The sequence below is a fragment of the Struthio camelus genome, chromosome W (genome assembly GCF_040807025.1).
Source record: "Struthio camelus isolate bStrCam1 chromosome W, bStrCam1.hap1, whole genome shotgun sequence".
Lineage (NCBI taxonomy): Eukaryota > Metazoa > Chordata > Aves > Struthioniformes > Struthionidae > Struthio > Struthio camelus.
In genome coordinates this window covers 38,059,705-38,072,404 of record NC_090981.1, presented here as the reverse complement: position 1 = coordinate 38,072,404, position 12,700 = coordinate 38,059,705, and the positions used below count along the sequence as shown (strand labels likewise).

The 12,700-nt window shown below is 37.4% G+C and overlaps 1 long non-coding RNA gene across 1 annotated transcript in view; it reads right to left on the bottom strand.

Moving 5' to 3' along the window:
* Positions 1-6,467: 6,467 nt before the first annotated feature.
* LOC104150014 (uncharacterized) overlaps positions 6,468-12,700 on the bottom strand; it is a 43,518-nt gene continuing 37,285 nt past the window's right edge. Inside the window, exons 3-4 of the long non-coding RNA XR_695470.2 lie at positions 12,333-12,511; positions 6,468-6,672 (exon numbers count right to left, since the gene is read on the bottom strand). This is a non-coding gene — a long non-coding RNA (uncharacterized lncRNA). The remainder of the gene's footprint in view (positions 6,673-12,332; positions 12,512-12,700) is intronic.

The window sequence follows — 12,700 nt, the reverse complement described above, 5'->3', positions numbered from 1 at the left end:
TAAAGTCTCACAGACATTTGTAAGCAATGATTCTGATCCTCTAAACTGGCACATTAAAACTTTCTTAAATGCAAGGATTGGGATATATAAAATAGGAAAAATCAGCAAGGGTAGCAGAGGGAAGGACGAGAAGCAGTAGCACAAATGAAATAGCTTCATACATACTTCAGCTATATACATCAGCTACATGCACATTTTCTAGACACTTGCCTTAAATTTGAGAAGAACTAAGAAAATATCTGTAGAGGGGATTTTCAGGGTTTTTTATTTGTTTTTTGGTTTATGTTTACACTTGTTCAGTACCTACTTTTTTAGATTTTAACATTAGAATTGGTTTTAAATGATGGATAACCGATACAAGCAATCTATTGAAAGCCAAGTGGAAAAAGGACCTGAAGATTTCAGGAAAAGAACATGACTGGCTAGGTTTAGTGTATTGCGCTACTGAAAAAAGAGTTAGTGCAATATAGGTAGAATTTTGCCTACTGCAATTAATGCTTACATGAATAAAGAACAAATACCAAAAAAATGAGTCTACTGAGTATATTACTGTGCTAGTCTATTCAGTAATAGAGATGGAAGATGAAAATAAACTTTAAGTTGAAAATGTTGGCAATAGGCATCACTTGTTCCTGATATCACAGCTAGCCCTATTACAGCTGTGTACAACAGGATTAATGTCTGTATCCCACTGTATTTGTTTGTGTAGAACCATGATACTGTTCCTTAATAACTGGCCTGGTAGTCAAAACTTGTGGCCTACAATTAGCATAATTAAGTTCTTTTTTTTGTTCCAATGAGACCTCTGTTAGTTTGAACTAATGTTCTTCTGTAGCAATTTCATTTCTGGGAGTGAAGAGGAGGTATTCCTTCTTCCTGCCACCAGCAAGTAATAAACAATATCAGAGAGATGTGTGTTCATCATCCCTTGCAATAAAACAGTTAATTTTGTTATGAGGCAGGGAAGAAGCTGCTGGCATTCGCCAGTCTGGAGTCTTATTTAACTGATCACTTTGAATTTGGCTCCTGATTCCTTCTGTCTGAACTCCTTTATGGAAACAGTTTATAGAGAGATTTTATTCAGCTGAGTGTAATTGCATTAATGGTGTGAGCAGTGGAAGGCCTAGAAATAAATTTGGCAGAGGGAAAGGGACAATGATCTTAGAAATATTATCACGTTTTTCTTTTCTCATCTCTTCATTGCTTAAAACCATGTCTCCAAGAGTATTCATAGAATGAGCCTGCAAAGTAGTTTACAAACCTGTAAGACTGTTTTGTTTCTCCTAGCACTGACCTCCTTCCAGAGCAGTTTTATGTTCCTAACAAATAAATAGAAATGCCAAATTTCTTCTGTATACCAGCTGAAGGTAATATTTTACTAGCTTTTAATTTCTAAAAAATAAATAGTTTATATTGTTTGTGTGTAAGAATACAAAAATCTCTACCATTTTTTAAGATATTGAGCTGATTTCAATCACATTTGTCATAAAGAAACAGTCTCAGAGATACCAAGTGTCTAAAATTTTTGTGGATATAAGTAGATGGAGAAAGGAAAAAGGCATTATGGCTATGTCTTTACTACTTAATTAACATGTCCTGGGACTATTTTCTGAGACTGAGATTAACTAGCATGAAATAGTCTGTGTTTGTGCTATTAGCCACCAACCAGCCAGAGTGTCTAAATACGAACCGTTCTCTTGCTTGTACTAATTCCTGAACTAGGCTTGGGTGGTGTTTTAGAAGAGTTTTAGTTTGCCCAGAACAGGAAGAAGAGCCCAGGAGCATTCTGAGGAGTCTCAGTGTCCAGGGAATGCCTTTGGCACCGATTATTTTTGTAGTAACACTTCTCTCATCAGTCTGCAATGCAGATAAAAAATTCACAAGGCAATCACCACTCACAAGATATCAGCAAATTCAACCACAAGCTATAAAGCCATGGGAAACCACATTTCTTTTGCTGACTGCTTCTGGAATGTGTTGCTTTACTTTAAAGTTGAAGGGACTATATTTCAACTCCCTTGTTATTCCTGTGTCCCTCCTTTTATTCCTCCTTGTAGTTATTGGCTCATGCATAGGCACCCTTCTCTTGCTGGACAGAGTCAGCAAGACTTTTGGTCAAAAAGAGTTGACGGAGTACAGCTACAGGATAGCAAAGCAGAATGAAGAGGAAGGAGAAGGAGAAAGGGAAGGAGGAGGAGAAAGAAAAAAAGAGAAAGAGAAGGAGCAGGAGAAAGAGAAGAACCTAAGAATGAATTTTGGAGAGTATTTAATGTACTGGGACAAAACTGGGAGCTATATGATAACTCAATAGGAAAGCAAGGTCAACCATTCAGAACGCAAAGGGCAATATTCAAAATGCAGTGTAGTAGTGCAGGAAGAATGCAGCATAAACGGGGAGGGAAGATAAGAGCTGGGTGATTTCAAGAAAGCAGAAAAATGAATAATTGTACTGTGAGAATAACAGAAAGAGGTCAAATTAGAGAAAAATTCAGATAAGGAAAGATAATTTATCACTCTTACCTTACATGTTATATTTCCTCTTTGGTAATTGTATTTGGCTCGATTTCATATTAGTTGTATAACTATACATAAGTGAAGAGAGAGATTTCACAATAGAGAAATTGTTGTTATTAATTGCAAAAGATATACAAAGGTAGGTATTCCCCAAACTCAAATCCTATGCACCATCCCATTGACCTAAATCCACAGAGGCTCCTGAGGCAATGAACGAGCAAGATTATTCTGCCTTTCGGCATTAAACAATTTAAAAAGATGGGTGCTAATATTTTATTATAACTTACCAGGCAGACATCCAGAAATATTGAGGAAAATGAAAGGCAAAATGTTACTGCAGTGGAAACATACTGTTTGCAAGATCGTAACTTCAGCTCACCACTTTTACTCTGCTCTTTCGTAGAGTCAAAGAATTTGCTCACTGTGTATGGACAATTTTACATATATAAATATCAGCTGTACTATCCCAGTATATCTACCCTCTCCACTTGACTTTAAGAATGTGCACCCACTAAACTCATCAGGTTAAAGTGCGGCTATGTCATTTGTACACATGTAAACACAGGCCACAGGGTGAAAAATCAGACCATTATTGTCAGCTTGTTTGTCTCTTCTGTAACCAATTATATTGGGACTATATATAACACTCTGCTTGCAGATCTATTTAGTATGAATTCATGATATAGATTTTAATGACTATAGTAACAGCTGCAGGGAGAGAATAGGTGACAAAGATCCAGGACATATACAACTAGTTGATGAGAAAATCAATACCTGGAATTTCAGCAAAATTCAAATGAGAAGGAAGTGCAGCCCATAAAAAAAAAAAAAAAAAGAATTAAGTGCCTTATTGTTTTACATGACTGAACAAATAGGCCAGCCATTTAGCAAACTTAATACTGCCAGGACCTAAAGATATAATGACAATTATAATGCTATTTCTATGTTACCTAAAGTTCTTGAGGGACCTTAAGGATTGTAGAAATAGTACTAATAATAACATATTTTTACGTCACTTTGGAAATGTTCACATTATATAGCAATTTTTTATTTACAGATTTACACTTCCAACTAGGATGTGTGCAGACTCCTGGCATTTTCTCCCATTTCCACCCCTCCTGGCAGCAAGGAGTAATTTGAAGGGGAGGGCCAGGTCAACAGCCGAATAGGACAAGGAAAAATTCCTGGGTCACCTGCTGGAAAAACAGTAGCTTGGCTCATCCAGGGAGAGGGTGGGAACTGAAGAGGTACCTAACATGCAACTCAAAGAAAGGTAGGGGAATTTCTAGCTCTTTTCATTCAACAAATGGAGAGGGGAGATAGATAGAGAGAAAACATTTCATGACCATCTTCACCTTGTCCTTTTTAACAGAGTGAAAATGCTACTGTTCACTAAATGGTTACTGACAGCAACATAATTGTAGAAACTCTAATTTAAAAATGTATTAAACAGACATAGAAACCAAAAATAGCCTCTTATGGCTCTTGAATAATAGTTATTTTTACTTTAACAATTGCTTAGTAATTCCCTTTCAAAAAAAGAAATTTGTTATATGTGATACACTGGAACAGAGACAATACTTACTTTTGTTATATCTGTGAAATTTTTTATCGTCTCCTTCGCTTAGACCTTGAACTGTGGAAACCAAGGACAATTTCAAAGCTAAATGCCTTTTATTGTGGTTCCTATTTAACCTAGTGTTCACAATTCCTAGCAAATTGTTTAGTGAATTTTCATCAGTACTGCAGATCTCTCTACTTTCATCTGTTAACGCAAATGAAAAGAAAGGAAAAGAAATTAGCTAAATTGACTGATATCTACTCAGAGTAGCTACATGAAGACAGTAATGTTCTGCTTTTTTTAAATTTTGATCATCATGATTTGTACACTGCTTCATGGTATGACAGAAACTTGTTCATTTTTTAAATATTAGATATTACTTCCAAAGTCAGTTAACCAAGTGAAATTAAAAAGTAAAATTTTTAATTTTGTAATTGCATAAAAATATTTGAAAAATGTGTATAGAACATAAAAACTGAGTATGGGTATATTGAAGAGAGGCAGTATAGACATGTACTTTCCTAGATATAGCTTCTCTGCTTCCAATAATTTGTAATTAGAGCCAGAGGTGCATATACATTACCGTGTTTTGCATCTTTTTGGTGGATATTTTCCCTTATAATTTGTCTAATTGCTTTCTGAAGACATTAATATTATTGGCATACACAACATCCTATGGCAATGAACACCTCAATTTAATTATGCATTTTGTGAATTTCTTTTTTGTTTTAAACCGTCTGCCTCATAATTTCATTTTATGCCCCCCGCTGCTATGTCATGAGGAATAGAGAATACCTGTAACTTTTTGACCTTTCCATGACAGTCATCATTTTACTTACCTCTAGCATATCCCACACCAGTCACTTCTTTTTCTGGCTGAAGAGTCTTAATATATCTTATTTATCCTTTTATATTCACTCTAAATTCTGATGTTTTTTTCTATCTGCATACCATATTTATAATATATATGCTTTCTTCTTCAAGAAGAGGAGAATGCAAATGCTCCACGTATGCAAGATATAATTTCACTATAGATTTCTTTAGTGGCATATTTTTGTTTGTTTGCTTCTATTTTTTATTCTATTCCTTTCTTGATGGTTGCCATCATTTTATTTGTCTTTTTGAACATTATTGACCACTGAATGATATCTCCAGAGAACATACAGCAATTGATAGATCTCTTTCCCAAGTGGAAAATTCAAAGCTCCTCATTTTATACCTACAGCCAAAGTTGACTTTTTGTTTGAGATCTTCCTACAACTCTTTCATAACCAGATTTTGTTTTTCTTACAGTAAATAATTTTTTTCACTGGCAAGCTTTACAACTTTGAGATTTATTCCCCTTTCCATCTTACTGTGAGCATGCTGAAGTTTTTTTCTGGTGTCCTCTTGAAGAAGCAGTTATTAAAATTTACTGTCTGCATCATGACCTGTGATGGTACGCCACTAATACACCAGAAAGCTGTGCTGCCATTCAGAGGGACCTAGACAGGCTGGAGAGTTGGGCAGAGAGGAGCCTCATGAAGTTCAACAAAGGCAAGTGCAGGGTCCTGCACCTAGGGAGGAATAACCCCACGCACCAGGACAGGCTGGGAGCTGTCCTGCTGGAAAGCAGCTCTGCAGAGAAGGACCTGGGAGTCCTGGTGGACAAGAGGTTAAGCATGAGCCAGTAATGTGCCCTTATAGCCAAGACGGCCCATGGCATCCTGGGGTACATTAGGCAGAGTGTTGCCAGCAGGTCTAGGGGTGATCCTGCCCCTCTACTCAGCCCTGGGGAGGCCTCACCTGGAGTACTGTGAGTACTAGGGAGTCCAATTCTGGGCTCCCCAGTACAAGAGAGACATGGCACTCCTGGAGAGAGTCCAGGGGAGGGCTATGAAGACGATTAGGGGACTGGAGCATCTCTCCTATGAGGAAAGGCTGAGAGAGCTGGGCCTGTTCAGTCCGGAGAAGAGAAGACTGAGAGGGAATCTTTATCGACGTGTAGCGTGTCAAGAGGATGGGGCCAGACTCTTCTCCATGGTGCCCAGCGACAGGACAAGAGGCAACAGGCACAAACTGAACCACAGGAAGTTCCATCTGAACAGGAGGAAAAACTTCTTGACTGTGAGGGTGACAGAGCACTGGAACAGGTTGCCCAGAGAGGCTGTGGAGTCTCCTTTGCTGGAGATATTCAAAACCCGCCTGGACGCGATCCTGTGCAACGTGGTCTAGATGACCCTACTTGAGCAGGGGGGTTGGACTAGATGATCTCCAGAGGTCCCTTCCAATCTTGGCTATTCTATGTGATTCTGTGTGATATCAGCTACATAAGGCTAATAGAGATTTTCCCACTCCAGATGTTTTCTGGTTAGTATTGTAACTTCCAAAACGTAAACTGTTTTACCTGAGAAAGGTCCTGGGATTGCTGATCTCAGTCCAGCAGAGAAGTTAAATAAGCACTTATCTTTCCATTGACTTCAGCTAGATCATTTCTGTTCTTCAAGTTGAGCACATATTCAGGATTTTGATAAATCATGATTCAAAGTACACAACGTTTCTCAGGCAGGACATAGAAAACATTTCTTTTCTTACAGTCAGATTTTAGATTTGGAAGTCTAAGAAATGGAAAAAAGGAAACGAAAAACAGTATAATTTAATGCAAGAAAGGTTAGTATATGGCCTAGATAGTTCCAGTGATACTAAGACCTAGAAAATGCTGAAGAGTTGCAACACTGAGCCTTGTAAAGCCCAGCTCTGCAAATTTTAGCTAACAGAGTTCTCAGAAAAATATTTACGGCCACTTTGCACTGCTCAAATTTTGAGGTCTTTTTTTATGTGGGCATCTTTTTCTAGACTCAGAGAATTGAAAGCATGATCATATTTATGATCAATTTATGAGTACACACCAATCACTTATTGCTAGGATGTATCGTAATGAGCTGTGACTAACATGTTGCTATGTTTACCAGCAATATGCTCACCACCCTCTGTGCGCTTCCCTAGTAAATCTCTGCTAGCCAGGCAGTCAGCCAGATGGGGAAAGGTTGGCCTCTGCTGCACATTGGAATGGACTAAATCTCCATCAGGTCATCTTTCTTCACAAAAAGCATCTAGACTTACCAGGCCCACTCCAGAGTGAACATAATTAAAGAGCTTTTGGACTAGAGCTGCTTTGCACCTCACTAACTCTGGGAATGACAGGGCTTGCGGATACTATGAAACCCTAACTCTGTAGCTGTGTTGCATGTCTGTTCTTCAATGTGCATATGCAAATACATTATTCAGACAGTGCAGACACTGGTTTATGCAAGCTGGAAGTGCTGTGTGTCTTAAAATGCATTTTGCATGAGCATAGTTTTATTTTAGTTTTATTATTATTTATTTAAATATATGCACATATATTTTTCAGACGCCTAGGCTTGCAGTTTTGCCCAGTGCCTGATTTTAAGCCAAAATGAAATAAAGTAATTCAGAATGAAAATGAAAATGCAAGCAGATTTTTTAAATTGCACAAATGTCCTTTTCACATTCTTTAATACCATTTATTCTCAATTTTAACTTTGCACATCTTTGATTATTGAGGTTAAAGTAGACCATTTTATGATTTAAGTGCAGCTAGTTGAACAGTACAATATTAAGTACATCAAGAGCTTCAAAATACAGAGCTTATCACAGTTAGAATAATTTAAAGATTAAGGAGGGGTCACTAATGATTGACAACTCCCTGTGATTATACGTGAGGTTGTTTGAAGGACAATGCTGCACACAAGGACAAATCAACTTTTCAGATATATTTCCAGGTAAAGAAATAATGTCATATTGTGTTCAATGCCTTAAAACATCAGATGAGCAATATAAATTTTTGAACAATACTTGGGTTTGTTGGGAAGTTAGTTATATACTAAGTTTGAAAAAATGTCATGTCACTATTTTCTGCCATTCGTGTTTATTCTGTCATGAAATTTTAGGGTTTCAGAGGAAAAATTGTAGAATTTAAATATTTTCTGAAGGTAGCTCTCAAGTTCTGCTTAGAGCAATATGGCTCAGTGATGACTACAATTGTAAGAAAGAATATGATAAATATGTCCAAAAATATATATTAAAAACAATCCCCCTTTTTAGATCAGAAAAGAGGATTTAGACACAGTAGACTATTTTAACTTAAGAAGATGATTTCTAAAAAAAAGCTATGTAACCCACAAGCCTAATCAAAGCAGCCAAGCTGGTCATATAAGTCTGTACATTCATTATTCAACTGGCAGTCATTCACATTTCATTTTGGAACTCTATGAGCCACAACCTGAAATCATTTCTATAGCCACCGAGCAAAGAAAATGTGACTAGAAAAAAGAGCAATGCAGTTTGTGCAGTTGCATATATATGCTAGTATTTTAATCTGGAAAAATACTTTGGGTGGTGTGTCATGGTGGAGGTCACCCAGCTGCAGCTCACAAGAGAGCATGCTGCACTTCTTGGCGTGCCCCAGGCACGGTATTTTGCCAGTCAGAGGGTGGCACAACCAGCTACCATCACAACAGAGTCTGACGTCTGTTGGCCCTTCTGCAAGCAGTGTCTAAACCCCATGGGACGCCCAGGGACAGCCGAGCATAGCTCCTGCACAGGGTTAGCACACTTAGGCTTGGCGAAGGGCCTCGTTCACAGAAGGAAAGAGAAGCCATGTGATCTTAAGATCACACGGAAACAAGGCTAGTAGGAAACTCAGGAGATCACAAAGGCCCTCTGCAAGTGTGAAGGCAAGAGTGACAGTTCTCATGTTAAAACCCAATGGAGGTTTGTTTTTCAAAGCTCCGGTGCTGGAAGTTCCCCAGCCTATGAGTCAGCCTGGTATATAAAGCCTGGTATAGTGCTTTTCCTATCCCATCCACTAGGAAACTTGGCCACTCGGAACAATTTAATCATCTGTTTTGGTTTTTAACTAGTTGTTATTACATAGCTAATTTCTTCCAGGTGATACAGTAAAAAATTTTACCTGAAATCCTTTCAGATCAGTGTATAAAGACCAGAAGTTAAAACTGACTAGCCAGAGATAGAAAATGAATTCATTTAGCAAATCTTCACAGATATTACTGTGTTTGATTTTTTGCTATCAAATATTGAATAAAATTGAAATATGCAAAAAGGAGCACATGGTCTGACTGGCCTTACTATAAAATGATGCTATCCTCCTAATTAAGTTTCTGTAGGTAAGCAAGGAGAGAAGTGACAAAGTCAAAAACTGACCAGACTAAAAGTCTTAATGTCTCTACTAATCTATAAAAATCCCTGAAAAAGTTCTCCCAATAGTTCCAGTGAAGATTGCAGAGCACAGTTAAAGCTTTAGCTTTCAGACTTCAAGGGCAATCTATCACTGGCTTTCACAGTTAGCCTGACAAAATCGTGAAGAGACGTTTCATAGTCACACGTATCCTTATACCAGATCTCTAATTTGCTACACAACCATTCCGAGAGCAAGTTTAAATATGCACTTTGACCTCCAAATATACTCAGACAGACTGTTAACGATACTGCCTTTAAACATGTTCCAGGTGGAGAAAAGGATACTGTTCATTAAGTACAATTCACAGTTTTGGAACTAAACTTGTCAGAATTTAAGTTGAGAAGAATATTCTACAATACAACCTGTGGTGGAAACAGTCAAATTATCACACCTAATTTGTGTGCAAAAGACAGAAGTGCTCCTATTAGTAGAGTAACACAGCAGACATCAATAAGTAAAGACAAACTATAGAAGTGTCATATGTCATATTCTACCATTATTTCTCTCAGTGACCCTGAAAAAATTCTTTTTCTTCCTCTGCTTCAGTTTATCTATCTGTAAAGTCAAGATAAAGCTTCCTTAATTATTCAGATAAAAATCTACCTATCAAAAGCTACAGGAAGCTCCAGTTAAAGACATAGGTTCCTACAAGGGAAGACCATAAAGAATTTAATTGTTGTTTTGTTCTGTTTTTTGATTTTCTTTAAGCTTTGCTTAAACATTCTATGCAGATAGAAGCAGAAACTGAGATCTGCAGAAGTGCATGGACAGCGCCTGCTCAAAGTGCTGACAGGTTAGGGAGCAGCTGGAAGGCTCTGAGATCATGCTTTTAGATTAAGGTGCATCATATCCCCAACTTCTGCATTATGTTCCAATTTGCTGTTTTGGAACTAGTCTTAAGTACTATTTATTTACACTGTGATTCCATATAAAATCTCTGAAAGTGGGGCCTTCATTTTCTTGAACTATGTTCTGAATGATGTGACACGAATGGCACTTCATTGGTAACTGCACATTCGTATAAAGGTTAGAATGTTTAAATGCTAACTTTCATTCTTGGTCAAATTTTACTATCTATCTCCATTGGAAAAAAATATGCATAAGCCTGAATTTACAAAGATAAGGTTGCTTTGTAAAATAGATGCTATCAGATACTCTCTGAAAGTTCTTTCCCCTTTAACTTAGAATTTCACCTAATAAATTCAGTTGCAGGTGTTCTTTCTTTCTGTGCATCATATTACGGATGCTAAATAGGAGTTGTGTCACATTAAAGAGCTCTGCATATAAGTAATGAAGTGTGAATTCTTTCAGGAGAAATCCTCCTCATCTCATTTGTGCAGCAGAATGAGATAGTAAGATATGCAGCCCATAAAAAACAGGAAAACTTTAATATTGTTTTCTCACTGAGACAACAAGTAGTATTTCCATATTCTCTGTCTGCATTTGAAATTCATCACTGGAATGAGAGGCTGGTCTGCCTTTTAGACAGGCAAAAATTGTAGGCTTTACAAGTACATCACTAAAGCTTAGCTTATTATCCGATCAAATATTATGAGAATGGTCCCATATCTCTCACGTATTAGTTTGTAGGTCATCTACAATGGCAATACAAAAGCTTTCCCAAGATATAATTCTAAGGCTGCGATATTGCATTTTTCCCTTGACAAGCAGAAAGGTGTCCAATATAGAATATACTTCCAGGTCACTCTTACTAAATTTAAGAAAGCTAACCATGTGGAACAACAGCAAGTAGAATTAGGGTCAGTATTTGAATTTCTGTGTATCTTTAATTACCAACTTATAAAATATTGATTCTTACAGAGGGGAGAACGAAGGATATTGTCCTTCATAGAGGAGTATGATATATCAAAATTTACCTCCAAAGCAAGCCACAGGAACCTGGAAAAGTTTCAAGTTCTTAAAATTAAAGAAGAGAAGCCTGATGGCCAGAATCAGAGGGAGCTGACAGGCCAAGCCCCTTTGGAGCCACAGACCGTTTCCAGGAGCCCTTTCAGCACATGGTTCCACAGCAGAATACATATATGTGAGTGAGGCACGCAGGTTCTTATATAACGTTTGGGGAAAATTAGGCACCTCAGGACAGAAGTGACAAAACAGTATATGAAGAAGGGAGACGTCCATACTGATCATTAAAAAACTTGGAGTATAAATACAAGTTTTAAATCTTGTGTACCTCAAAAAATAAGATGCCAAAGCAAGGTACAAATGCATCCCTTCATTTGAATCCTGCTTTAATTTCCCATCCCTTTAAAACAGGAAGTTAACAGGGCAAATGTGGACAAGGGCATTCAGTAAGCTCTCTCCATGCTGAGAAAAATACTCAGCTAGAAAAATCTAAACAATACCTTAACAGTGCCTAAAAAAATAGTCTGAGGCAAAAGTAAAGTCTTTTCAAGGTGGTCTAAATGTTGTTCACAAAGAATTGCAATTATCAAAGTATTATACTTAGCACTGAAGAAAATAGGCTTTCAGGAAGAACTTAGCAAGTTGTCACCTTGAGGAAGTTCAGCTCAAGCCTTCTGATTAATACATCTGTAAGGCAGCCAATACACAGGTCTTTGATACATCTGATTATTACTATATCAAATAAATGGCTCATTTATCAGCCTTTATGTAGCTTGGCTGTGTTCACATGCACGCTCATAGAAGATAATCACAAAGTGCTTGCAACAAAACAAATTGGTTTGTTCTAGCTGGTGTAGTAATTAGGAGAAACTAGGGGAGAGGAAGATCAGAGGTTCACAGCCTAAGAAAGAGTGAATGCTTCACAAAGGAAAAATAACGGCAAAATTGCCCTGGTGGAAGAGCATTGTGCAACGTAAATGCTTGCAACAAAACAAAAATTCATTTCTTGACAAGCATTCAGAAAAAGCTAGGACACATACAAAAGCATGACTAATCTACTAGGTAATTAGCAGAAGTAGAGGTAAACATCTGAATTTTTAAAATAAGCTTTTAGAGGCATTTTATACTTACATCCATCATGTAACATTTCTCCTCTTCTAAGCAAGACTGTGGTATCAACTGATATTCATGTACTTCTGCATAAAGAGACCTCCTACTATGGCCATTGCACTTCAGGAGTCCCCACTGCTAAAGCATATACATTGTGTAACGTGCTTCTACTCCTCCCTCTGGTCTTCTTTAGCCATGTACTATAAATAGTTAAATGCAGGGAAGACTTTTTAGCCTTTACAGTTTAGACTTTACAGTCTAAAGACTTTAGACTTTACAGTTCTAGAACATTTTGAAGCCAACTATACTGATGAACTTTGGATCACAGACAGAAAAATACACTTTTCATGTGATAAAAAACAACAGTAAAAGACTGATCTATTTGCCAG